The sequence below is a fragment of the Bidens hawaiensis genome, unplaced genomic scaffold (genome assembly GCF_021521415.1).
Source record: "Bidens hawaiensis isolate Kalapana, Puna unplaced genomic scaffold, B.hawaiensis_p1.1 tig00009085_1, whole genome shotgun sequence".
NCBI lineage: Eukaryota > Viridiplantae > Streptophyta > Magnoliopsida > Asterales > Asteraceae > Bidens > Bidens hawaiensis.
In genome coordinates, this window is record NW_027491667.1 from 300,682 (window position 1) to 323,031 (window position 22,350).

A 22,350-nucleotide genomic window follows, 5' to 3' on the forward strand; every position below is an offset into this window, starting at 1 on the left:
TTCTACGATTGGAAGTATTGTGCTTTTGCTTTTTGTGGCCGTGGGCTTTATTGCGTACATAGTCCACAGGCGAAAAAGGGATATCGACATGGATGAAGAGTATTTGGATCAAGTCACAGGAATGCCGACTCGGTTTTCTTATGAGGAATTGAAAACTAACACAGATAATTTTAGTAAAAAGCTCGGCGAAGGAGGTTACGGATCGGTTTTTGAAGGAACTCTTGGAGATGGGACCAAGATTGCAGTAAAATGTCTTGAAGGTCTTGCGCATGTTAAGAAATCATTCCTAGCGGAGGTTCAATCTATTGGTAGCATTCACCATGTGAATCTAGTTAGACTTCGTGGATTCTGTGCATGGAAATCACAAAGGTTTCTAGTGTATGATTTCATGAGTAATGGTTCATTAGATAGGTGGATCTACCATGGAGTTCGGGAGCAAATACTCGAATGGGAAAGCAGAAAGAAAATCATTCTTGATATAGCCAAAGGTTTAGCATATCTCCATGAGGATTGCAGGCAAAAAATTGTGCATCTTGATATTAAACCTCAAAACATACTTCTAGACAACGATTTCAATGCCAAAGTATCTGATTTTGGATTATCTAAGCTCATTGACAAAACTCAAACTGAAGTGATGACTACCATTAAAGGAACACCTGGCTATATTGCTCCAGAGTGGCGGAACTCAATTATCACAAAAAAGCTGGATGTATACAGTTTTGGGATTGTTCTCCTGGAGATCTTATGTGGTAGGAAAGTCTTCGATAGATCACTACCAGAAGAAGAAAACTGGTACTTGCTCAATGTGTTTGAAAAATGCTGGGAGCAAGGAACATTGTTAGAAATGGTTGATAAACATAGTGAAGATATGCAAGTACATAATACTGAAGTGGTGGAGATGATGAAAGTGGCTTCATGGTGTTTACAAGCAAACTTTAGGAGAAGGCCTTCGATGTCATCGGTGGTTAAGGTGTTGGAAGGAGTAATGCCTGTTGAATCAAACTTGGATTACAACTTCACAGATCCAAGAATTCAGGAAACAAAATTTGGGGACGAGAAAGATTTCACACGATTATCATCATCTCTTCTCTCGGGGCCAAGATAAGTAGTTATGATGTCCTTGTGGATTGTTTGTATGCACTATGCAGTCTCTGTAATATATTTTCCCTCTTGTAATAGGATTGGAATGTTGGTTGACTAAGTTTTATATAGACATGTAGCCATGATGTCCTTGTGGTGTATTTGTATGCAGTTTCTTTAATATTTGTTTTCCCTGTTGTAATATGAATTGATATGTTTGTTATGAATAACTTTTACTTAGACAGGTGTGGTATCCAATATCCGTAATTCTAACTGTTTCAACAATTTGCTTGGTCAAGGTTTCCACAGATCTATTTTTCACTTTTCAATCAACGAAGCACAATCTTTTTAATAAAGTCTCTTAGACAACAAAGCCCACTTTTACAAGGCAATGGTTATTCACACACTTTTTTTTGATATTCATATACCCTTTAACACACATTTTATCTATTATATACACCCTCTTTAAAAAGAGAGAGGGTGTATGAATAACACAACCTACAATCAATCTTAGTAGCTTTTGTACGATTAAATACAACATTCTTTATATGAATAGCCTCTGGTACTGATAATCATAAAATTCGAGAGTCATGCTTAATTTTTTCCAATCCTTGAATTCCGTCTTTCATTACAGATTTCACAGAAGGCATACTATTGACTTTTCTAACTGGCTTATTATCCGAATTATTCTCCACTAAGTTATTAGATTGCGTAGTATTTTGCTTACTACTGTTGTTAGCAACACATACTATAAGTTCATTAACAGTACTATCACTACAAGAAAAATAGACTTTTAGCGGCGACAAATGTATTAGCGGTGACTTGGATTTTATTTTGAAAGGGGGGCTAAATTACAAGGATTAATCACTTAGGGGGTTGGAAAAATATTTCTTTCAAAAGGGGTGTCGGAGTTAGTTAGAGAATGTAAGAACTTTTAGAGGTACGAGGTATCTCCCCTCCATTATCAATGGCGGGGACTGCAAAAGTATCTCCCCTCCCTTTCTAATGGAGGGGAGTCTGAAAAAGGTATCTCCCCTCCATTTGTAACGGCGGAGAGTTTGCAAAAGGTGGAGGATGCCTTTTTTAATATCAATTTAAAATTAATCTTACACAACTAGGTTCAAGATTTTAAAAGCTAAAAATTTAAAAATAATATTAAGCAATAGTTTTTTTTGTAAACTTTGCGTGTATTTCTTTTATAGTCATACGTGATTTTCTTAACTAATTTTGTTTCACCACGTAAAAGAAATTAGTTCAGAAAATCACGTATGGCTATTAAATAAATACACGCAAAGTTTACAAAAAAAACTGTTGCTTAATATTATTTTTAAATTTTAGCTTTTAAAATCTTGAACCTAGTCATGAAAGATTAATTTTAAATTGATATTAAAAAAATCTCCTCCACCTTTTGCAAACTCCCCGTCGTTACAAATGGAGGGGAGATACCTTTTTCAGACTCCCCTCCGTTAGAAATGGAGGGGAGATACTTTTGCAGTCCCCGTCATTTATAATGGAGGGAGATACCTTGTAACTCTAAAAGTTCTTATATTCTCTAACTAACTCCGACACTCATATATTTTTAAAACTCCCCGCCATTACAAATGGAGGCAACCCCACCTTTTGAAAAAAATATTTTTCCAACCCCCCAAGTGATTAATCCTTGTAATTTAGCCCCCCTTTCAAAAAAATCGACGACTTGTCGCCTCTAATGTGTCGCCAGCAATGCCTCATCGCTAATACATCCATAACGCCGGTAAAACTTATACTTGTCGCCGCTAAAACGTTGGTGCCACATAGATAGATGTCGTCGCTAATAGTTGTGACGCGTCACCTCTGCGCCACGTCATCCAATTAGTATTAGTGGCGATATTTGTCGTCGCTAAAGGCAACTTTGGTCAAAACTGATTCCTTTTTAGCGACGACATTGTCGCCACTAAAAGTTACAAATGTTGCCGCCAAAAGTGAACATAGCATGCAATGCCGTTTTTCCTCCCCCCCCCCCCCCCCCCCGCGCGTAATTTCCTGCTTCTTTATTCAATAACCTGCATATTTTTTGGATTTTGATACAAAAGAACTAATTTATATAAACACGCCATTTGTCTAAAACATACATAAAAACTACATAACATGACCACAATCCATAATAACGATATCTTGTCTAGTTAACATAAAACATAAAACCGCTAGTCATCATCCACGTCCAAATTTATTGTCTAGTTAGCATCTTACCATAAAACCCCTAGTTAGATCATATCATCATCCCCAACGCTATCGTCACTACTATCTTCGTCCGTCAAGCGTGATGACTTTCTCGAACTCATAAACTCATCAAAACAATTTATGAAGGCCGGGTATTGAAACATTAGCTTGATTTGATCCTACAAAATCAATGAAGTATACAAATAGTAAGTTAAAAACAAAAATACTATGCACGAATAAAAACATGTTTACAAGCATAAAGAGTCAAGAACCAACTTGGAGACTTTCGGTAACTCGTTTAAGTGAAAACTAATCCGTTTTAAAACCATTGAGCCTCTGGAACTTTATCACACATTTTCCAGCAACTAAGTATCATATTTTGTTTGTATAAAAGTATATTGGTGAAGCTAAAATAGTAATATAAAAATTGTGCCATAAAACACCAGAAACGACACATAAGTTATCCGTTTAATCAATAAACGAATCTTGTAGTCTAGTTGCTGTTATGATACCGTTTTAACAGTCCCACGCATATTATATTAATGACATATAATCTGACCCGAACTTGTTTGATGTGAAAACATAAATTTAAAATCAAATTATGTCTCTAACGGGCCAAAACCGGGTCTGTACAAGTAACAACAACTCAAAGTAACATTTTTAAAATTATTGAAATATTAAAGCAAGTCATTTTTATAATATATCAGCTCTAAACATGTTTGTTAACTAAAGGTGAGTTTTGTTAATATATCAGGATTTAACTAGTCTTAACATTTTTATAAAGCAAGTCGTTTTTATAATATATCAGGTCTTAACTAGTTGTTGTTAGGAAATAAGCGAGTTTAACCTGTGTCATAGGCTGAGTTGGTGCATGCCCCTCTTTTTCATGAGCCGAACATGTTGATGTAAATCCTAAAGGCGGTTTGCGCCCAATCCCTCTAATAACCCCGCATCGGGGACCCATCTCCTTTTCAAATTCCGCAACTTCATTTAGTTGTGACGGGCCACCTTCTTCACCAAGGGTCTGAGTTTGAATATCATACTCCCGCTCTAAAGCATGCTATATTTTACAAAGATGCTCTTAATAGCTTTATTTATATGTGTATATATAAATAAATATATGTTACATATAAGGTATACTTTAAGTAAATACTTACATAATTAATGCCGTTCCGTTTCCTCATCATAAAAATTCCCAAATTCATCAGTATTAGCATCATGATACGTTTGGAGTCGGGTTTGATTCTCAGTCAAGAGATTATACTTTAAAAAAAATACGTATATATAGTATCTAATATAATACATATATATTACCTTTTTGTATGCCGTGCTAGAATATGTGCTTGACCCACCCCGGTTCACCTTTGTTTGTTTTTTACGATTCTTTTTGTTTGATTCTAAACTATTTTCATGCGCCTCCGACAAAAAAAACTCTATAGTTTTAAACCAATTATCATCATCCATACCCGTGGGGACGTTGCGCCTTACTTCATCAATATTATTCTTACCTCCAAATTTTATAAAGTGTTTTTTAGCTTCGTGTTTTATGTCTTGGTATCCCTTTTTGATAAACGCATCGATGCCGCTATCCATCTGTTGATGCTCCCTATCTCGCTTAACTACTTCCGGATCAAATTTTCCCTAGGAAGTAAAAATAAAAGCAGTTAATTTGGTAAAAAACGAATAAAAAAGAACATAAAAATTACTTAATAAAATAATTCCTTTACCTTGAGATGCTCTTCCAAGGCTTCTTCTCAGCAAAGGAAACATAGTTCCAAGTTTTTTTTGTCAAATGCAATAGAGTTCCACATATAGATCATAACCTCACGCACATCTGATGTTGCCTTTGCTATCGACTAGTCCTCTGCACATTTCGATAAAAGAGTTAAGTCCTTGCTTGCACTTAGGTGAGCTACGGTCCATTTAGGTAATCCAGCTTCTATCGACATGAGGCATGATGTAGAATCTGATTTGCTTACACCCTGTCCTGTTACAAAAACCTAGGTGAGGATTTTCTTAAGTCCTTGCTTGATTTATGTCGTTTTGCTCGGTATAATAATATATAATCTGTGTGTATTGTTGTCTATAATCTGTGTGTATATTTTGTGAGGCTTTTTGTTTAGGGTGAATGAAACAGAAAATAGGATATAAAAGGTAGGGTTCACCGGAAAAATTTGAGATTTGTTTTTATAAACTACTATTATATATGAGATTAAATAAAGATAACGCACTAAGCTTGGATGTGTCGGTAGGCCCAACTAGCTTTGAAAAGTTTCTCTTGAATATTATTAATATACCTAATAGATCAAAAACCTTGTGGGTTCTCATCTTGAATGGGATAGTGAAGCTGAAAATTTGATAAGGCATAAGGAGTATTACCGTAATCTATCTACCTTGATGTGGTAAGAATTGCATGCACTTAAAATTAGCACACCACTCTGTTTTATGAAAGTAAATAACGAGTGGTGGCGCACGCCATGTCAGATTTTATACGAGCTTAGAAAATAGTTATATTTTAAGATAAAGATGCCTAAGAGCACAAATAAAAAGAGAAAAGGAAAAAAAGTATGCTATGAAAGTTATAAGTAATCCAAGAATTGGTCGAAGAAGCAAAAGAAAGTGAGAAGTTATGTATTATAAAATGACAAAAAAACATTCTCAAAAATAGAAAAAGAGGCCAAAGTGCACATACTAGACGAGACTGGGAGTTTACGTGTTACCAAGGGGATGGTGACTCTAAGGATACACTATATGGACTCAAGGTTTTTAGTCGATAGATATTTTCTTAGGGAATACATAGTACAAAGTCCAATGATAATTAGGACATGCTCATACGACCCAGTTGACCTATCATCCATATTTCCATCTAAGTGTATTTTCTTCTAACCATTAAAGGGTTTTTAGCTTACGGTAATAGGTTGAACAAGTCTGTTTCAACCCGGTTTTAAATTTTCTTGATTATGCTTGAGATGGGGATAAGCAGATCTGTAAAGGTGTGAGACCCTTAGGTTTATTGATATCACTTGAACTTAATTGCTAAACATGATTAGGGCTTGATAGGCTGGTGGCCCACACCAGCCAACTTCATGAGGAGGGGGGCCACACCAACCAACTATTCAAAAGAGTAATCCTTGTTGTGTACACACTACGTACAGGAGGCAGACCTCAATTTCTAATTTATTATAAGAACTATTGATAGAATAAATGCACTTTCCATATATACCCTGCGTATTTTAATGATATAGTTATAAGCAACAAATGTAAAGTACACATTTCCTAATGAGTGCATAGTAAGTAGTAAGTATAATAAATATCTAATAAATATCTAGCCAGCCTAGTTATTGAATTTCATATAGGCCACCACAAGTATCAAACACACTTCTTTGCTTGATGATTATGGTATTTTGAAGTGACAATGATGTAAATAAATTTGTTACTTCCCTTTTCAAATATCAAAACGTATTCTAGCTTATATTTCCCTATAAAATTAAAATTTATAATTTTCCCAAAACAATAATAAACAGGTATGGATTTGGGGTTGGGTTCTGGATTAACCATATTTTGATAGGTTATGTTATCAATTTGCACTCAAGTCCCTATGGTTTGATGGTGGGTACAAAATGTGGTAATAGTTTAAGTTTGGGTCATTTTTGCCAAAACCTGAAAATTATGATTATGTATTATATAATTAATTAAATTAAAATATAAATAGTTAGTTTACTCGATAAATGCGGTAAAATTTCCGGAACATCGAAATGGGTCGGATTTTGAAAAAAATATAAATTTTGAAAAGTCCGAGTTGTTACAAAACTCACCTCCTTAATCATCTCACCAGTCCCTACCAGCCCCGTTCAGTGAAAAAAAACCAGCAGTTGCTGCTATCCTCGTTCAGTGAAAACATAAGCGCCCTTTTCAGACGAAAAAATGAAAGCCCAAACGAACAAATTGAAATCAAGACGAGTACAAGAAGACTAGAGTGAATAAGTCACTTCCTTAATCATCCCACAGGTCCGTGGTATCATCGTTCAGTGAAAATAAAAACCCATCAATTGCTATTAGCCATGTTTAGTGAAATGTGTTGATGATTATGCATGGGTTAAGAAATCATTCCTAGCTGAGGTTTAATCTATTGGAAGCATTAACTATGTGAATTTGGTTAGACTTTGAGGTTTCTGTACATTGAAATCACAAAGATTTCTAGTGTATGATTTCATGTATAACGGATTATTAGATCAGTGGACTTACCATGGATTTTGGATGTACATACTCGAATTGGAGTGTATAAAAATGATTATTCTTCATATAGTGAAAGGTTTAGCTATCTCCACGAAGATTGTAGGAAAAAAATTATGCATCATGATATTTAAATACTGTTACGTAAGTTCCAAAACTGAGACTCCTCCACCCCTTCCTTAATCGAACGCCTAACATGATGATATGGACTATAAAAATATTATATATTGATTGTTATAATTATAAATACTAAACTTTGAATATATTATGAAACCATAAATTGTTCAATTACAGTGAGAGATATAAATACAATACAATGACTAATATTTAGGGATACTATAAATACAAATTATATGTAAGCTAATTGTGTGGAAACAATTACTCAATCATATTGAGTAAACATGATATGCTCTTTTATAATCAATTGATTTGATCACAATCATTGATATGCTCTCACAAGATGGACGACTATAGGATAAGTCCAATCTTGGATAAAAGTGGACGATTATGGTATTTAAGAAATAGAAGAAGTTGAAGATGTAAATGGAAATGAAGAAAAAGTAAGATATGTTTTGTGAGGCTTTGTGCATAGGGTGAATGAAACAGAAAATAGGATATAAAAAGTAGGGTTCGTCGGAAAAATGATGGTTGTGGCGTGTACCTCACGTGTACCTCACGTGTACCTCAATGCTCGACACGTGTACCTCACGTGCATCTTAATGAGGAGGGTGGCTCACACCAACCAACTTGTCACAAGAGTAATATGTCATGTCCACACTACGTACATGAGGCATACCTCAATATCTAATTTATTGTAAGAACTACTAATAGAATAAATGCACTTTCCTTACATACTGCATATTTTAATATACAGTTATAAGCAACAAATGTAAAATACACATTTCCTAATGAGTGCCTAGTAAGTAGTAAGTATAATATAATAAGCATCTAATAATAGCTAACCAGACTGGTTATTGAATTTCATATGGGCCCACCACAAGCATCAAACTTGTTTGCTTAAATATTATAGTAGTTTGAAGTGGCAGTGATGTAAATAATATTGTTACTTCCCTTTTCAACTCTCAATACGTATTCTAATTTAAATTTTCCTATAAAATTAAATTTTTAACTTTCCCAAAACAATAATAAACGGGTACAGATTTGGGGTTGGGTTTTGGATTAACCATATTTTGATAGTTTATATTATCAATTTGCACTCAAGTCCCTATGGTTTGATGGTAGATAAAAAATATGGTAATAGTTTAAGTTTGGGTCATTTTTGTCAAAACCTTAAAATTATAATTATGTGTTATATAATTAATTAAATAATAATATAATAATAGTAAGTTTACTCGATAAATGTGGTAAAATTTCCCAAACATCGAAATGGGTCGGGTTTTAATAAAAATATAAATTTTGAGAAGTCCGAGTTGCTACAAAACTCACCTCCTTAATCATCTCACCAATCCCCGTTCAGTGAAAAAAAAAGCCAGCAGTTGCTGCTATCCTCGTTCAGTGAAAACATAAGCGCCATTTCAGACCAAAAAGTGAAAGCCCAATCGAACAAATTGAAATTAAGACGAGTAAAAGAAGACTAGAGTGAATAAGTCACTTCCTTAATCATCCCACGAGTCTGTGGTATCATCGTTCAGCGAAAATAAAAGCCCACCAATTGCTATTAGCCCCGTTTAGTGAAATGTCTTGAAGATTTTGCATGTGTTAAGAAATCATTGCTAGCTGAGGTTCAATCTATTGGAAGCATTCACTATGTGAATTTGGTTAGACTTCGAGGGTTCTGTACATTGTACATTGAAATCGCAAAGACTTCTAGTGTATGATTTCATGTGTAACGGGTTATTAGATCAGTGGAGTTACCATGGAGTTCGGATGAATATACTCGAATGGGAATTTAAAAAAATGATTATTCTTCATATAGCGAAAGGTTAGGTATTTCCACGAAGATTGTAGGAAAAAAAGTTATGCATCTTGATATTAACCCTAATGAATACAGTTACGTAAGTTCCTAAACTGAGACTCATCCACCCCTTCCCTTGCCTAACATGATGATATGAACTATAAAAGTATTATATATTGATTGTTATAATTATAAATATTAAACTTTGAATATATTATAAAACCATAAATTATTCAGTTTCAATAAGAGATATAAATACAATACAATGACTAATATCTAGGGAAACTATTAAATACAATTGTAAGCTAATTGTGTGGAAACAATCACTCAATCATATTGAGTAAACATGATATGCTCTTTCATAATCAATTGATTTGATCAGAATCATTGATATGCTCTCGCAAGATGGACGACAATAGAATAAGTCCAATCTTAGATAAAACTGGACGATTATGGTATTTAAGAAATAGAAGAAGTTGAATATGTAAGTGGAGATGAAGAAAAAGTAAGATATGCTTTGTTAGGCTTTTTGTTTAGGGTGAATGAAACAGAAAATAGGATATAAAAGGTAGGGTTCGCCGGAAAAATGATGGTTGTGGCGTGTACCTCACGTGTACCTCAATGGTTGACACGTGTACCTCACGTGCATCTTCAAGAGGAGAGGGGCCCTCACCAACCAACTTTTTACAAGAGAAATATGTATCGTGTCCACACTACGTACAGGAGGCAGACCTCAATTTCTAATTTATTGTAAGAACTACTAATAGAATAAATGCACTTTCCTTACATGCCCTACATATTTTAATAATACAGTTATAAGCAAAAAATGTAAAATACGCATTTCTTAATGAGTGCCGAGTAAGTACTAAGCATAATAAACATCTAATAAATAGCTAACTAGCCTAGTTATTGAATTTCATATGGCCCACCACAAGCATCAAACATGCTTGTTTGCTTGATGATTATGGTATTTTGAAGTGACAATGATGTAAATAACATTGTTACTTCCCTTTTCAAATATCAAAACGTATTCTAGTTTAAATTTTCATGTAAAAGTAAAATTCATAACTTTTCCAAAACAATAATAAACGGGTACGGATTTGGGGTTGGGTTTTGGATTAACCATATTTTGATGGTTTATATTATCAATTTGCACTCAGGTCCCTATGGTTTGATAGTGGATACAAAGTATGGTAATAGTTTAAGTTTGGTTCATTTTTGCAAATCCCAAAAATTATAATTATGTGTTATATAATTAATTAAATAACAATATAATAATAGTTAGTTTACTCGATAAATGTGGTAAAATTTCCCAAACATCGAAATGGGTCGGGTTTTAATAAAAATATAAATTTTGAAAAGTCCGAGTTGCTACAAAACTCACCTCCTTATTATCTCACTACAATACAATGACTAATATCTAAGGATACTATTAAATACAAATTATATGCAAGCTAATTGTGTGGAAACAATCACTCAATCATATTGAATAAACATGATATGCTATTTCATAATCAATTGATTTGATCACAATCATAGATATGCTCTACCAAGATGTAAGATTATAGGATAAGTCCAATCTTGAATAATAATGGACGATTATGGTATTTAAGAAATAGAAGAAGTTGAAGATGTAAATGGAGATGAAGAAAAAGTAGGATACACTTTGTGAGGCTAAGAAAAGGTAAGATATATTTTGTGAGGCTTTTTTTTAGTGTGAATGAAAAAAGAAAATAGGATATAAAAGGTAGGGTTCGTCGGAAAAATGATGGTTGTGGCGGTGATAGGGTAATAGGTTTTGCAAAACCTAATTGATATAGACGGAGAAGTAGTTGTGTTTGAGGAAGTAACCATTGCAATGCTAATGTAGGTAGAGGTGTTTTTTTTAAGGGATTTCGGTAGAGATGATGGGATCATAGTGCCCGGAAAAGAAATATAGAGGTTATCGAAAAAGAAATTTAGGGGTGGTGGACGATTGTTTGCAGGCTAATAGGATGAAAAGTTTTATTGTTGGAGATATGAGCTGTGATAACATATTTAACTTTGAATATACTATAAACCCACAAATTGTTCAATTACAATGAGATATAAATACAATACAATGACTAATATCTATGGATACTATTAAATATTGCCAATATTGCCTCATGTGCAAGGCATGTGACCTGAGTTAACGAGAAATACTAACTGGGTTAGCGGCAAAGGACAAACGGTGTAACATTTGAAAACATAAAGAACAAATTATGTTACTTTTAAAGATAAAGGACAACCACTGAAATATGGTGTAAACATAAAGGACAATTTCTGTAATTTTGTCTAATAATAATGACAATAATAACAATAATAATCATAATGATATTAAACACTATAAGACTCCAAATCCGTTTTAAACGAATTAGTAAGCGTTATGTTGTGTTGCATTATTTTGTTATGCTCTCAAGCTTTTACTTATACTATTTACAAATATGATAATATAATAATTATAATTTTACTTACACCCTATCAAATCCCAAATCCGTCATAAGTCTTGTATTTGTAATTATTTCATTATAATTAATTTATATTATCATTACCAACTAGGAACTTTTGTCGACATATCACAAGGAGCCGATCGTTTCAATCATAATTTTATCGTCGTCTCATCTTCGTTAATTCACTCGATAAAGTGAGTTGCATACTCATTCTTCCATCTTTTATATTTTAGAGGTAGCATGTATACCTTATTCATTTTTACTCAAGTTTTATTACCACATCTATTCAAAACGCAATTCAATATATGTGTATGTGTGATTATTGCATGCTCTATGTGCTTAAATGTGTATATTTTGTTTGATGGTTGGTATCTCATTCTCATTTATTCTCATATAGTATGATTATACATTTACCCAAGTGCATTGATTTTGTATCAATAGAAGCGGGTCCACATCTATTTAGTTGTTTACATTTTCATAAGATTTGTAATACTCACCATTTACATATGAATTGCGATTGACCTATTTATAACATAACTAAAACTTATATATTCTCACCAACATTCGTGTTGACAAACTCTATTTTAATACATGCTATAGGTACAAGTAATTTATATTGTTTAAGATCGAAGATATTAGTTTTACCTTAGAATATTTATTCAAAATATAAAATTATGATGTATTTTTTCGAATATTGAATTTGTGTACTTGTTTTATTGTTAATGAAATTAAATAATTATCATCGTTTTAATTAGTGTCTTTTGAGCTACTGTCCAATCAATACGTTACGTCCCGACAAATTGGTCGGGGTGTGACAAATAAATCAAATCAAACCAAACCTAGCCGTTAATAATTTGGTTACAGTTTGGTTTCACGGTTTGAGCTTATTGAGTTTTTATGAAAACTAAATAAATATATAATACATGAAAAAGATAATTCAGTATACATAGAAGTGTTCAAAATAACCAAATAACCAAGTAATCAACTATTCATATAATACAAGTGATTTTTATCAAAGCTGTCGAAGTATCCATATAACAATTGATTTTGTTCAGAATAACCAAGATTCCATATAATCAAGATGACTTATTATTGGGCTGCACAATGCATCAGTACCAAACATACTTGGTTAAAATTATTTTATCAAATCTTATGACACGGAGGACAAAATATTGAATATAAATATATAATATACTAAAACATATATTCTAAAATCTAAAGGTCCGGTACGGTTTAATACGACCACTTTTATGTATAAATCATAAACCAAACCGTACGCTACGGTTTATAATTTTCAAAAGACCAACCAAGAGTTGTAGAAAAAATACGACAGTGAAACCAAACTGATAACCGCTTTAGACGGTTTCACGGTTTCAATGCGAATCGTGAACACCCCTACCATCAAGTATCCTTATTTTAATTAATATATATATATATATATATATATTAAATCTAAATAAATGAAATTCTATATTCATTAAAGCTGCTCAGACAAATAGTTTTATGATTCCAAAGTCTTGATTCCAACTAAAGGTTGACTCTAATGACTCAAGTATAGCATTACCTTAACTTGCTCACAGAATTGGTATTTTAAATAATGCATTCTTCATTAAAGAAGCTCAGACACAGATCTTTTATAAATACGAAGTTCTGGTTCCAACCAGTGGTTGGTCCAACTATTGCATTGACTTGGTTTGCCTTATAACATATGGGGTATTTTGAATCATGCATTAATTCTTCAAAGGTTCTTCATACAAGTGTAGATCAGCCATGAGGATTTGCAGTTTCTTTTTTTCCTTTCTTCTAATTCTCATGTTATATTGCTACTCACCCACTGCTCAATTATATCCTACAGCAAATCTTTCCACTACATGGACCATTCATTACTCCTATGACCAACCCTTGCTTCTTACCGAAAACAATGCAGCTCAATTCATCTGTGGCTTCTTCTGTGAAGGAAATTGTACCTCTTTCCTCTTCGCCATATTCATTTCTCCATCTATATACTCGGATACTCAGGTCGTTTGGTCAGCCAACCGCAACTATCCGGTTAGGAAGAATGCGGTACTGAATTTCACCGCAGCCGGAGAATTGTTCCTACAAGATGCAGATGGACGCATAGTTTGGAGCACCCACACTGCAGGAAAATCCGTTGTTGGCATGAACTTAACTAATACCGGAAATCTGGTGTTATTTGATCATCAGAACTCGACAGTTTGGCAATCTTTTGATCACCCAACGGACTGCTTGTTACCTGGCCAAAAGTTGTAACAAGGTCAAAAACTGAAATATAGTGCTACCTTAACCAATTTGTCGGAAGGTATGCATTCTCTTCAACTAGCAGATGAAGGTTTGGTTGCTTGTGTTGAATCAAACCCACCTCAAGCCTATTACAGTACGTTTGACTATGTATATGACAATGATAAACATAAAGGAAGAAGATACATCATGTTACTGAATGGAAGTTTGTCTTTCCTCTTTGATTCTTCCAAGCCAAGTGGTCGTCTTGATGATGCGATAGACATGCTTGAAACATCCGCTCAGTATATGAAGCTGATGCCAGATGGCCATTTGAAAGTGTTTGGTTGGCAATCGCCAGATGGGTGGACAGTCGTTGATGATCTTACTAAAAATGATCAAAGAGGAGAGTGTGATTATCCTATGGTATGCGGAAGAAATTCCATTTGCTCGACTAATCAACGATGTATTTGTCCGATGAATGAATACTTTAGGCCAGTGAACAATCGCCAACCTGAAATGGGCTGCTCTGAAATTACTCCTCTCACATGTAATTCTACACAAGATCAACATTTTATCACACTCCAGAATGTCAAGTACTTCACCTCTACAGGCGACATAGGGGAGGTGAGTGTGGAAACTTGCAAACAAGCATGTCTAAACAATTGCTCATGCAAAGCAGCTTTTTTTCAATTTCAATCAGGTGATACCGGAACATGCTTTTTACCTTCAGAGATATTTACAATGAAGTATGATGCTTCAGATGATTTTGAATACTGTTTTGCTTTCATAAAAGTCCAGAATGCTACATCACATCGTTCGTCTCATCAAGTGGCAAGAGTTGTAGGCTCTACAATTGGAAGTTTTTTACTTCTACTTGTTGTGGCAATATGGTTTGTTATGTACCTAATCCACAAGCGAAAAAGTAATGTTGTAATGGAGGAAGAGTACCTAGATCAATTGGCAGGAATGCCGACTCGGTTTTCTTATGAAGAACTGATGTGCGAAACGCGGTCTATAAAAAATATTAACCTAACCTAGACACTCTAGTTTTAAATTTATAAATCTAGACTATCCTAATGCTAGACCACTAGACAGACAAGTGTACCTATCAACTGTAGTAAAGCCTAATGAAGTCCGGATGTCGAACCCACAGGACACTAGCGACACCTAAACTAGACTCTGACTAATAACTTAAATAAATAAATTTAATTGATTTTTGTTTTTTTTTATTAAATATTAAATAATATAAAAAAATAATACTTACTCTAAAATAGACACAGACAAGTAGAACTTGAACTTAAATAGGGGAAACAACTACCTAGGCAAGGAATCCTACTAGTCAACTCGTAAACTCTCGGAATTGGATTTATGATCGGTAACCGAATTCTAAAAATATGACACTATGGAATAACTAAAGTATGCTAGATCTCCTCCCGGTCTCACCAACAATACCTAAAAACCCTAAATATCATGTAAAGCTCATCGGTTAAATGGTTCGGATCACCTCCCGGTCTCACCTTACCTAAATATGCTAAGGTACCCAAAGATTAAATCACCTCCCGGTCTCTCTAATCACAAAACACCCTAAGGCGTAAAGGGGTATTCTTATTAAATTCGGTTATAATTCGGATCTGTAAGAATCTAAAGGAATCTAGGGTAACTCACTTCCGTGCAATCACTACCCAAACCCGCGAAAGACCAAAACTGACGACACTTAATTACCTCCCGGTCTCTCAAGTGACAGAATATAAGGTATCTCTAAACTCTCAATTATCGTTCCTATGGAAAACGTTAACAATAAACCATAAACTAGTTACAAACACACAGTAAGCAACCTAATATGCATCCATACATGAAAGACAATCATAAAGACACATATGGAACAAAAACTGATAATAAATTAATACCAAATACGCATATGCATCACAACCAAATAAAATAAAAACTTTACCAAAACATGAACCAGTCAATAATAATCTAAAACCGAAAATAGTACGAGTCTAAAAAGCATTCATCCAAACCCAGGCAGTACAAAAATTTAGCCAAGCATAATAATTGATGAAACAAAGATAAAATAGATAATATGGTTCATCAAATAATAAAGTTGAGCTATTAGCCTGAAAGCTTAAATTAATTGAGCTGTGTGGTAGCTTGCTTTTTTTAATTCTGAGCCGTGACTTAATTGATGTGCTTGCCTCTCTTTTCTTTCGTCCAAACAGTAGCCTCCCTAGACTAATGCAACAGGGGCTGCCCCCTGCCTTGACTTCTGTCCGTCCACTCCTTGACGTCTGACTTGTGTTTTCCTCTTTAGCAGGCATGAATTCTTAACCTTGTATTTCCACCGAATTACCTTTCTGCGGCCCATATAATTTTCCAGCCCATGACCCTTTTATTATCTTGTGTACTCCCAAAATTAATTGCCATAGCTAGAGGTGGACAACAAAACCGGTTCCTGGAACCGGTTCGGTGGAACCGAACCGGAACCGAACTGGTTCCTACCCGTTTTTCGTAGGAACCGGTTCGGTTCCGTTTCAACCCGACGATCCGGAACCGGTTTGACATGTTTGGAGGTGGACCGGGTAGGAACCGGAACCGAACCGGAACCGGTTCTGGAACCGGTTCGACCGGAACCGGTTCGGAACCGGTTATAGCCGTTGGAGTGGTTCTAGCCGTTGGGAAACGGTTTTATGGCCGTTTTTTGACCGTTGGGGTCAAAAATGGCCGTTTTTGGCTCCCCAAACACCCCACTACTAGTATAAATAGGTATTTGGTGTAATGGGTTCATCACAACACTCAAAACGCAAACCCGAACGCAAAAAAATACAAAAAAACGCTATTACAACGTTCTGAGTTCTCTAATCTCTTGTTTTCTCTTCTTTTATATTCATATTTGTTGTTATGGCTGCCTCACAATCATCAGTTGGTCAAGGTTCCACCGCCGGACCAAGTTTCGTTCGTATTGTACCTCATAATCGTAATCAAGAGATTTGGTGCAATTGGGATTTGGTTGAATTGAGTGACCATTCATTGAAGGCTCGGTGCAAGTTTTGTGGGATTTATTTAAACCCACTTTCGAATTCAAATTTGAAGAAACACATCGAAAGACCGTATTGCAGGGCGTTGAAACAGAACGTCGAGTCGCAACAAACGCAAATGGATAGTGAAGGCGGAATATTTACATACCAAATTGATCGAGTTCAAGATCGTATGGCGAAGTTTGTGATTCAAGAAGCTTTGCCGTTTAGCCACTTCGACAACCCTCGCTTAACCGCCATGATTCGAGATACGCTTCAACCACAATACACTCACGTAAGTCGTCATACTCTTAAACGTTATTGTTTAAAATTGTGGAAGAAGGCCAAAGAGGTACTAATTGCATATTTTGAAAATATAAATACGGGAATAAACTTAACTACTGATGTTTGGTCGGCTCCACATGGTCTACCCGAATCTTATCTTTGTGTCACCGCTCATTGGGTAGAACCGTCATCGTGGGAAATGATGAAACGCACCATTGCTTTCGAACTCTTTGAGTATCCACATACGGGAGATAATTTGTTTGAAATTTTAGATTATGTTATAAAAACTTATAAACTAGAAAATAAAATATTTTCAATTGCATTTGATAACGCGTCGAATAATACATCGGCGGTTGATAAATTAAAATTAAAATATACGCCGATTTGCAATGGTGTATTTTTTCACTCAAGGTGTGTTGCACATATCATTAATTTAATCGTGCAAGACGGACTTGCTTCGGATGAGGTTACATCGGTTATAAACGATTTTAGAGTAATGCTACATGAAGTTTTTAAGAAAAGTAAAAAAAGACAAATGGATTATAGAAAATTTTGTAAAGATACGGGAAGAAAAGCTTTGGGAGCTAATTGGGATGTACCTCATCGATGGAATTCCACTTGCATAATGTTTCAAAGTGCTTTGAAACAAAGAGACACTTTACAAATGTTTCATTCTAGTCTTGCCGAGAATGATTTGGCAATCCCCTTTTCAAATGAGAAATGGGAAATTATCAATGACTTATCGACTTTTCTTGAAGTTTTTAAAACATCAACTACGAAACTATCGGGAACGTATTATCCGACAAGTCCCTTGGTTCTTTCGGAGTTATTTTTAATCGTTAACAATCTTAAAGAATTTGAAAATAAAAGTCCAATGTTTTCAAACATCATATTACCAATGAAGTTTAAATTAAAAAAATACTTTCTTGAATTGCCACCGATTTTTACTTGCGCCGCCGCTTTAAACCCAATGTTAAATGTTACGGGGGTTGAATGTGTGATAGACGAAATTTTTTCAGCCTTAGATATACATGAAGTTGACCAAACTTTTCAACAGAGGCACAAAATGATTTTAACTTGAATTTTAAATTTATGTATGACTTTTATATAAATAAATATGGGTCAAACATACACATGCCTACGCCGGGGGGGTCTTCATCAAGTTCAAGTGCTCCTAGAGTACGAGACCCCATGATTAGCCTTATGAACACCGTTCGCAACGTAACGGCTAAAAAACAAAGGGGTAACACCCCTTCAAGCGAACTAGGAAGGTATAGTGCATATGATTTCTCTACCGGTTTATCCGAAGCGGAATATGGCACTTTTGATGTTTTGGCTTGGTGGAAGGTAAAGGAAACCGAGTTTCCGATTCTTGCCACCATGGCCCGTGATTTACTAACCGCCCAAGCTTCTACGGTAGCTTCGGAATCTGCTTTTTCTCTTAGTGGCAGGGTAATATCGGTGAGAAGAACAAGACTGAATTCGGAGTCGGTGGAGATGTGCATTTGCTTGAAGGATCACTTGGACTCAATCGATCGTGTTCAACACGTAACCACTCTGGAAGACGAAACACCACTTGATGTTCGAGTGCACGACGAACAAGAAGGCGTTTCTACAAGTAATTCTGATGAATAAGTCGTCACTCAATAATTACGACGAACAAGAAGGCTTTTCTAGAAATAATATGTCACAACTTTATATTTAAAAGTTTAATGTTTTGTTAGTTTGTTTTTGAATATTTTAAAACATGTAACATTTTTTTTTTTTGAACTCCTTAAAGTAAATAAAATGAATTTTATGTTAATTGTTTTTTTATTTAACATGTTATACAAATACGAGCAGCGGAAACGAAAAACGAAAAAAAAAATTATTTTTTACACTGTAACCGGTTGGAACCGGTTACAGTGTAAGAACCGGTTTAGGAACCTGTCAGAACCGGTTCCACTGGTTCCGGGTCCGAGGGTTGGGGAACCGGTTCGGTTCCCTAACCGGTTCGAACATGGAACCGGTTTAAACAGTGATGTTGACTAATGGAACCGGTTCTGAACCGGTTCCGGTTCCTTTGACCAACCCGATTTGATCACCTATAGCCATAGCCCATGATCACGTGCGGGTTCTGTTTGCCAAATTATATGCATATAACAATTAAATAAATCATTGCATCAATACTTTCAAAGCTTACGTATTATATGTAGCCATTTTCTTATTAGTCTTTTTTTTATATATAGTTATATTATAGAATAAAATATTACACAATCAAACATGTGCATCTACATTATAACTACTATTAATCAGTGTATGTATTGTTGAGTTGATTTGAAACTAACTTTTTAGCTCGTTGTATCTTGAAGCGTAAAAACTTTAAACATAAACCGTAACGAGTCTAACTTAATATAAACAACCTCAAATTCACTCAAAGGTGTAGGAAATATTTATATAACTTATGTATATTTTAGACCATATCAAGAACTGAAAATGGCTATAGTGAAGTTTAGCAAAAAACTTGGTGAAGGGGGATATGGATCAGTTTTTGAAGGGATTCTTGGTGATGGCACTATGATTGCAGTAAAATGTCTTGAAGGTTTTGCACGTGTTAAGAAATCATTCCTAGCTGAGGTTCAATCTATTGGCAGCATTCACCATGTGAATCTGGTTAGACTTCGAGGGTTCTGTACATGGAAATCACAAAGATTTCTAGTGTACGATTTCATGAGTAATGGGTCATAGATCGGTGGATTTACCATGGAGTTCGGAAGCACATACTTGAATGGCAATGTAGAAAAAAGATCATTCTTCATATAGCGAAAGGTTTAGCATATCTCCATGAAGATTGTAGGCAAAAAATTGTGCATCTTGATATTAAACCTCAAAACATACTTCTTGACGATGATTTCAATGCCAAAGTATCTGAGTTTGGGTTATCTAAGCTTATTGACAAAAATCAATCCCAAGTGATGACTTCCATAAAAGGAACTCCTGGCTACATTGCTCCGGAATGGAGTAGCGTAATTATTACTGAAAAGCAGGATGTATACAGCTTTGGGATCGTTCTCTTGGAGACCTTGTGTGGCAGGAAAATTTTCGATAGATCCCAGCCCGAAGAAAGCGAGCACTTGCTATTTGTCTTTCAGGAATGTTGGGAGCAAGGAACGTTGTTAGATATGGTTGACCAACACAGTGAAGATATGCAATTACACAATACTGAAGTGGCGGAGATGATGAAAGTGGCTGCTTGGTGTTTACAGACAAATTTGAAGAAAAGGCCTTCAATGTCAACGGTGATTAAGGTGTTAGAAGGAGGTACGAATGTTGAGTCGGGCTTGGATTACAACTTCACAGATCTAAGAGTGCAGGAAACAGAAGTTGGAAACCTTAAAGATTTCACATTACTACCGTCATCTATACTCTCAGGGCCAAGATAAGTAGTCATTATGTTCTCGTGGATCATTTCTTTGTAGTTTCTTTAATTTTTTTTTCTGTTATAGTATCCATCTTCTTGTTTTGTGTTGCATTCATATTAATTTTGTTTCTAATGTATGCTCCATGTAATCTTTGGGTACTAACTCTTTATTGAGGTTCAAAGTGGTTGTGGGTTTGGAGTCCTGCCTTTCGGACTATTACTTATTGTCGGCTGTGATATGAGTTGTTGTACATTGTGCTTCGTGTGTTTGGGATATGATGTGGTCAGCTGGTTCTTGTTCTTTTATACGATGTTGATCGTTCCTATGGCTCCTAAAAAATTTATCGTTCCTATGTCTCCAAAAATGTTATCCTACCAACTTCAATCTTCTCTTTTTTGAAAAACTTGACGATTCCAACTATAAAGCCAAATCAAAGGCCCCAATTAAGTGGGAAAGATCATCTAGAGCCAATACTCAACAACCTTCCAATATCTAGAAGTCACACTACAATCAACAAAAACATCATCGGTTGTCTAAGCAACGCAAAGAGCATAAGATCGAAGGGATATCCATACCGTGATTACTGGAGTTAGTTTTCATCGGAAGCTGATCCAAAAGAAGATTCTAGGCCAAAATATTCACTTTCCTCTGCACAACCGATTCCACCTAGTCGAAGAGACACCCGTTGGAAAAGCGCGGAGATCAGTAAAATTCCAAACTGACTTAAATGAAAATTCTCTCTCCATTCACTTATTTGGTTTTTTTGGGACAATTTAGTATCTTCTGTTGTCTATTTTCGTTCACTCAGTTATTGGTTGGGGACTGTGTTTTCCTTGTTAGTGATATTTTCAGGAGGAATTCAATTTTCATTTATGTAATGTACTATTCTTGATATTATACATACATACTAGTAATCATGTAACGTGTTAATTTTTTTGAATTACACGAAAACCTATAGCAATATCATTAGGGGTGAGCAAAAAACGGTTCGGAACCGTCAGAACCGCGGAACCGGAACCGAACCGGTGCCTCAGAACCGCTAACCGGTGTTACATTACGGTTCCCGGTTCTCAGAATTTGCATTAAACGGTTCGCGGTTCGGTTTCGGGTAAAACCGGCGGTTCTAGACTTGGAACCGAAGAACCGAAATATTAAAAATGTTTTAACTAAATTACCAATGCCCATTTTTATAGAGTAACTTATTAACCGCATCCATTCAATCATTATTTAAATCAAATCTTCTTTTTTTTCGTTCAAGACCTAGCAACCATGATCAGTTTTGATTTAAGCTATCAATGTAATTTAATATAAAATGATATGATCTTCCTTTAATCTATCATTGCTAATGATTCATTTAACTTAAACAATTAGGTTTTAATCAAAAGTATAACGGATATTCATGTTGTAATCTAAATTAATTTTACTGTTAAAGAAGACATACAATTATATAAACTTGTTTTCTAATTTGCAAAGTTTGCACAACATATTTCATAAATATACAGCGGAAACGG

The 22,350-nt window shown here is 34.9% G+C and overlaps 2 pseudogenes; both read left to right on the forward strand.

Moving 5' to 3' along the window:
- Positions 1-69: 69 nt before the first annotated feature.
- LOC143531117 (G-type lectin S-receptor-like serine/threonine-protein kinase SD2-5 pseudogene) lies at positions 70-1,142 on the forward strand (annotated as a pseudogene).
- A 12,526-nt stretch (positions 1,143-13,668) lies between these two features.
- On the forward strand, positions 13,669-21,559 carry LOC143531102 (G-type lectin S-receptor-like serine/threonine-protein kinase SD2-5; annotated as a pseudogene).
- Positions 21,560-22,350: the final 791 nt, after the last annotated feature.